This window comes from Mixophyes fleayi, chromosome 2 (genome assembly GCF_038048845.1).
Source record: "Mixophyes fleayi isolate aMixFle1 chromosome 2, aMixFle1.hap1, whole genome shotgun sequence".
NCBI classification, from domain to species: domain Eukaryota; kingdom Metazoa; phylum Chordata; class Amphibia; order Anura; family Limnodynastidae; genus Mixophyes; species Mixophyes fleayi.
In genome coordinates, this window is record NC_134403.1 from 133,910,657 (window position 1) to 133,918,054 (window position 7,398).

Below are 7,398 nucleotides of genomic sequence, written 5' to 3' on the forward strand. Positions count from 1 at the left end.
AGGATCATTTTGGTAAGTTGTTTATCTGATTGCCTTACATTTTTCACAAGTTTGATGTAATAATAAGGTGGATTTCCTTTGTTTCATGGTTTTTCACATTTTCCACTTTTTGGTTGAAGGGCACCATTGGGGGATCATATACTATCCTATTTTAAGTTTTCGGTTAAAATTTACTGATTCATTTTATCTACACTCATTTTTTGAGGTCACTGGTATACCACCGTTCGAAGAAAGAATTATTTTGAGAAAATAAAATAGTCCATAAAAGAACACATTACACAGAATCTGTTAGATTTTTGGATGTGACTATTTTATAGAAGAACCTGTGCTTTCTAAACTTTCCTCAACATTGTGTTGATGGTGGACGTTGTTTGGGACTGTGTGGTAGAGCCACTTACATTCAAAGTGAGACGCTGCTTTCCTGATATAGAAGAGATGCATGAATCATTGTTAGAGAAAAAGCGCACTGCTCTGATATGAAAATAAATTAGAGGCTTGGTTTGTTGCAGTTGAAGCCCTTCCTCATCCATCCTTGGGGCAATAATCTTGTATTATTATATACATCCCCAGATGTCTGGACACAGAGATTGAATAGGCTGATGTCCAGTTTAGATGCCATACTGATGGTGGAGCTCTTTCCTGTACTGTAGCACTGAATTTTATTAAGGATTGTTGCACTAAGTGTGTATTATTTTTCAAATGTGTAATAAAGCTGAAATATATCAGCATGTATCGCTTGATCACACAAAGCAAGTGTCACAATACCGTTAAACATTTACTTTTTATACCAATGTTCCCCTGTGTCTGCCCTGGCACACATTATGACTGTGTATTTCGTATGAGTGTTTTCATTCCCATAGCATGTCTGTGCTCACCCCCATACTGTGTTTGAATATTAACTTTAAGATTGGTAATATATGATATTAATAATATATAATATATATTGTATTATGTTATCTATTACACTGCAGGTGAGGTATTCTTGTTAGTCTGAGGGCTTTCTATTGTTCACTTATACCAAATGAGTAAGTCTATGTGTATTCTAGATCTGTAGACACATACATCAATAATTATATGATCAGGTAGACCAGACTATTATTTAACAGAAGCGATCTCTCTGTTTACCTAAACAACAGGAGATCTAGCTAGGGGTAGTGTCCCCTCCTCTTTTAAAATTTAGTCAGGTAAGTGTTATATATAAAACACAATGGAGTGAATAGTCACTATTACATTATGCTGTAACCATTTATATGGATTGTGTATATTTGGCCTGCTATTTACATCGCTAGTTAACCACACATTACAGGCTGAAAATGAGAAACTGTAATATTGTGCTTTTAGCTACATCTGTAGGCAAATTAGATAATGTTTAGTAGTGCATTCACAAGCCCGACATGGTGGCTTTCTGTGTCTGATTTAAGCACCTTAATTAGGAAACGTGTATTGTATTCCTATGCCTTAATATCCTAAGACAGTCAACACACCCCTCAGCCAGAGGCTATTCTGTGGGTATAAAAAGAGCAGTGGAGTGTTAGGGGGTTGATGGAGAAAAGATCAGTCTGGTGTAGGAGGTAATGGTTCCTGCCATCTGACGGAGGACAGAGATCAGGAGAAGGACTGCAGGGACCCTTGTTCCTCTTCCTTTGGATAAGTTACCCCAGGTCTTGTGAATCTGTGTGCTCACCAAAAGAGAGGTGATAGTGAAGCCAGACCACTGCCCTGCTGGCAGTCACTGGGGCTTGGTATTCCCAGGAAAGCATAAGCCTATAGTCGGATTTCCCAAGATCGCCATAATAGAACCGGTATACTATTGTATGTACTACTCTTGTGTCCATTGTGCATACCTGTAATTGTTACTCCTGTACATATGTTGGTTATGTGCCTGTTGTTAATGTTCCATTAATAAAAGCTATCATTGGTTAAGTTGGATATCTGCCTAGGTGTAAGTATTTACCCACGTACAGGGGAACTTTGTAGGCTGTTCAGCCTTGGTAGACACCGTTCCCTCACAGCAAGCAAGATTGCATAGCTTTCACTTTTGTTACTTCACTGCATATTGTGATTCTGCTTTAGAGCAAAGTCACATGGGTGTTTCATGACTGGGAAACAAAGAAATTCTAAGACGATGACATGATGTGACACACTTACCATACTTAGTCTAACATGGAAGTAAATGTGGAACACGGTTCTCCTGTCATTCTATGACAATTCCACTTTCAAAACACTACATGTCAACAGAATAGCCATTGTATGACAAGTGGTTTCCTGGTCAGAAATTGCAGTGCCCTAAAATGTCTGAATGATCTTACCCATTCTATGTTTCTCCGACAAGGTCTTACAATGCGTGGTTTGGTGGGCACCAATATTTGTGTGTACTTCACAGTCTCATGATGGCTTCTAGAGCATTTACCTCTTCACAGTAATGCTCTCTATGATCCACCATTGACAACTAGCACTGTAACATCTTTCCTTCAGCTCAAGATGCACAGCAGCGCAACCACTCTTATTTATTCTGGAAGTTCCAACTACCAGATTGTAAATGCTACATGCCTAAAATAAACTTAATTACAATTTTAAAGAAAAATCCTCCTCTCCAAATCTTTGAATTCCCATCTTCCTTAAATTATTCAATAGGGCTCCTCCCAGTGACTATAAGAGGAAATTATGGATGACCATGGTTGTGGGCATGACACTATTCACAGTAAGCAGACATTATTAGCTTTTATTCTCTTATTGATTTTAAAATTTTTCTGGATAACAGGTGACCAGACAAAATATTCCATACTAGTTTTATGTACACACCTACTCTCCACTGTCTGGAACCATCTCTGTAATGTAGGAGTGCGCAAAGATGTGTGGAGTGGCGGAAATATTTTATGGCACACTGTGCAAAAGTGTGAACATTACATCAGTCCAACCTTCTACTGCTTTGCAACCCTTTAAAACATATAAACTTCACTTTTTCTCCTAAAATAATTCTTAGTTATAGAGGCTTCTGTTAATCATAGGAGTGAGGGGACATGGGGACTGACTTTTTTTATTGCAGGTGGCACTTTTATATTCGTGAAGCATTTTACTACATTACTCAGAGTGCAGATAAAGGAGGTGAAACGGTAGTGCAAAAAAGAGAAGATTATCTAAGTGAGGCTAATCGAATACTTGGTAACACTATCACATATTAAAAAGTATTTGAGGATCAAAATGAGAAATATAAAAAGGAGTTACATAACCTTTTATTTAAAACACTGCAGAGAAAAATAATCACTGAATCTGAATATTTATATGTACAACATCCAATTATACCAATTTTTTAACATATTGCAAAAATTCATAATTCTTTGTTTAACCCACCGAAGCCATTCCATAATATCGGGTATAGGTTAAGTAACAACCAATTTATATAATTTCATAGATATCTGTTTACAAAGACTTGTTTAAAAGACTATCTACATCAATATTACAAATTTTGGATAAATTTAGTTGACAGGATAATTTATCTTGGGCCACTATAGATGTAGTACCTTTATATACTTCCATTCCTCATAGCACTGTGGCCTAGTGGGTAGCACTTCTGCCTCACAGCACTGGGGTCATGAGTTCAATTCCCGACCATGGCCTTATCTGTGTGGAGTTTGTATGTTCTCCCTGTGTTTGCGTGGGTTTCCTCTGGGTGCTCCGGTTTCCTCCCACACTCCAAAAACATACTTGTAGGTTAATTGGCTGCTATCAAAAATTGACCCTAGTCTCTCCCTCTCTGTCTGTCTGTGTCTGTGTGTGAGTGTGTATTTTAGGGAATTTAGACTGTAAGCTCCAATTGGGGCAGGGACTGATGTGAATGAGTTCTCTGTACAGCGCTGCGGAATAAATGTTGATGATGATGATAATTGTAATGGTTAAGAAGCAATTAATCCACTTTTAATGACAGATCCGAACTTGACTTTTTGGCTCAATTGTTTTCATTTTCAAGAACGGTATTTTGAACAGAAACATGGGACGGTGATGGGATCGAAAGTTGCTCCCAATTATGCTAATAGATGCATGATTAGATGCGATTGTGGTTTAAAATACATTTGTAAAACAAAAAGGTGTTTAAAAGTGAGAGTACAAGAACATCTACGAAACATAAATAGTTTAAATGCACATAGCGTACCATGTCATTTTTCCCAGATACACGGTAATAATCCCTAGTACTTTAGTGGTCAAAGGTATAGAACAAGTTAAACAAAAAAAAGAGAGGTAAAAATCGCAGTCTTGAGCGAGAATCCTTTTGAATCTTTGAATTAGATTATTTGCTTCCAACAGGTTTAAGTGAAAAGATTGATATTGTGTCTTACATACTCATTTGGAAAGACTGCTATTGTTTTCTTTTTTTTAGAAATTGTGTGTTGTATTCTTTGAAAAAATGTTTTGCATTTTCAAGAAGAATTATTCCCCTGGAAGAAAATATTTTCTATTCCTTGTTGTTTTTTTAGATATGTGATCGTCCCTCTTGATTTTATAACAATTGTAAAGTAGTATTTAAATATTTAAGAAAGTATGTGTGACATAAAAATTGATTTATTCGTATCATTTTTTTAAATTTTAGGGGAATGAGAGCATATATTTTTGGGAGTTGTGATAAATAGCTGTATATAATTAATTTGTATTGTGTCCTACTAAATAATGTTATATATATACTATATTTTATGAGATCATCCCTGTGCTGTGGGAATGATCGGAACATTTTATTATATAGGGCACATATCAGATTAGCATTATGAATTACTATGCACTTTTGTTATATATAAAATTTGAGTTAGTTAATTTTATTAAACTGTATGGAGGCAATGGTGATTAGTATTCTGCTAAAAGTACAGTAAAAACATTTGGCTGCTTATATGCAAGATTTATTGTATGGAGGTAAGTTATGCTCTCCCATCAATATTGTTACGTGCTGATATAAACTGTTTTTGGTTACTGATGGTGTACATCATCTGTTGAGTGTAAAATGGTAACAATGGGTTATGATTAGATTAAGACCAAATATTTTGACTGTGTATTACTGCAGACCAATATTTAATTTCTATTCCTATCAGTAGTGGATTACTTATAAAAGGGCATTGGTCAGCCATGGTAGGTTTTTTGTATTTTTATTTTAATTGAGATGTTTACTAGTCTTTTGTATCATATTTTTTGGGGTTATATGGTTTACATATTAAATGATAGCAACAGATATAATAGAGATAGTTTATGTCATCATACTGCAATGAATAGTAAATTGCGGTTCTTTGGTGATAACTAGGTAGTTTATAGTGGCTGTGCATTTGCAAATAGCTTACTCAGTATGCATCTGTGGAAGTTAAATAGAGAAATTTTTCATATTTTTATTAAATGAGATCGGATCTTGTGATAAATATTGAAATGTTAACATAAGAAATGGTAGGTTAATATAACTATTGTTTTAAGTATTAATTTATTAGATGTAACTTTAACATGTTAGTAAGAACAAAAGTCATGTGGAGAGTAATTGAAATACACCCGTTTTTTACTTGAGAGGCTAAATTGGTCACTGTTGCAACCTTTGAATTCGGTATGATGCACATATGTGATAAGTTTACTTTTCTGTTTAAATTTTGTGATTATATATATATATATAATATATATATATATATATATATATACACACATATATATATATATATATAGAGAGATATATACACACACACACACACACACACACACACACACAAACATATATACACATATACTGTGAAAACAACCATACACCTGACGAGGTTTTATAAATGAAATGAGCATGGTGGTTCTCACAGTTTTATGAAGTCTCTGTTAGCACTCAGCTATAACGAGATCTTCCGGCATATACACCACACCGGCTGTAGTATCCAGACATAAAATCATTGACTGAATTCGTAACTGTTGCCTGGACAAGCTTGTGTTTTCTTTACCCATTTTAAGGGTTTTAATTGGGTTTAAAAAACAAAATTGTGCGTTAGATTTTACACATGTATGGCTGCCTTTTGATTCATTCTTAGAATCAAGACTTGTCCGTTTAATGAAGAATATCTGATTACTAAACATGAGCAGATGAGCAACAATTTTATTCTGAAAATATACGCTGCTTTGTTTTGGATAATTATTAATGGTGAAGAATTTACTATGAGCGCTCTTTTATACCTTCTTTATTTTTAGTGGTTTTTCCACAGCGGGTTGTGGAGCAGCAAAAGGAGGAGCTGCTAACAACGTTTAAGGGACATTATTGCTGTATATTATTATTTGTATATGAATTGTGCTTATCACAGTTAAAGGGAATTTTAGTATTGTATTACTCAGAGTGTGCCTGGATGTCTTTCTCTACCGAAGTGCAATATGGAGGCATAAAACATGTCATATTAAAAAAGTATAGATTGAGACTCAGCCCTGAGCTGGTGCAGAATCCAAATCCTTCTCAGGAGTGGAAGTGGACCACCCATGAAAACGCACACTCTCCATCATTTTATCTTATTACAGCAATCCTGATCTGTAAATGGAGATCTCATATTTGCACTGCACCATAAATGAGATGCACAACAGTATGCCTACTCCATACTTTGCTAGGAATACCTTCATTACTCCCAACAACTCTCCTCTGACAGATGCCGGTCCTCCACAAATGTGGCTATCTTGTCCCATAAATCTATGAGCTCTAGCAGAAATCTAGGGGCACTTGAATAAAACTGAGCAACACAGTGAGCGTCAAGCTGCTTTTCCGCTGGAAAGCTCACATTTTGGTCTTTGAAAATAACCTCCCAACGTTGTCTTGTAACAGAGCAAGTCCTACACATATAAGTGGTTAGTACTTCTGCCTCACAGCACTGGGGTCATGAGTTCAATTCCCGACCATGCCCTTATCTGTGTTGAGTTTGTATGTTCTCCCCGTGTTTGCGTGGGTTTCCTCTGGGTGCTCCGGTTTCCTCCCACACTCCAAAAAACATACTGGTAGGTTAATTGACTGCTATCAAAATTGACCCTAGTCTCTTTCTCTCTCTCTGTGTGTATGTTAGGGAATTTAGACTGTAAGCCCCAATGGGGCAGGGACTGATGTGAATGAATTCTCTGTACAGCACTGCGGAACCAATGGCGCTATATAAATAAATGATGGTGATGATATATTTCACACAGTGATTGTTCTTATAGGTTACAAATTAGGTGGGAATTTAAAACAAACTAGGTAAGGATTGCTTACTTACTAGGTTCATCCGTATTTTTTTTTTTTATAATTGAATGAAGCAAGAGAGCGGCATGCCTAGCATAATCAGCAAATTGGAGAAGCCAGACTTAAAGTAGACATGAATTATGTGGAACTGACATAAGACTTTTTTCCTGGTCACTTAGGGTTGGGGTTAAAACATGGATCTAATG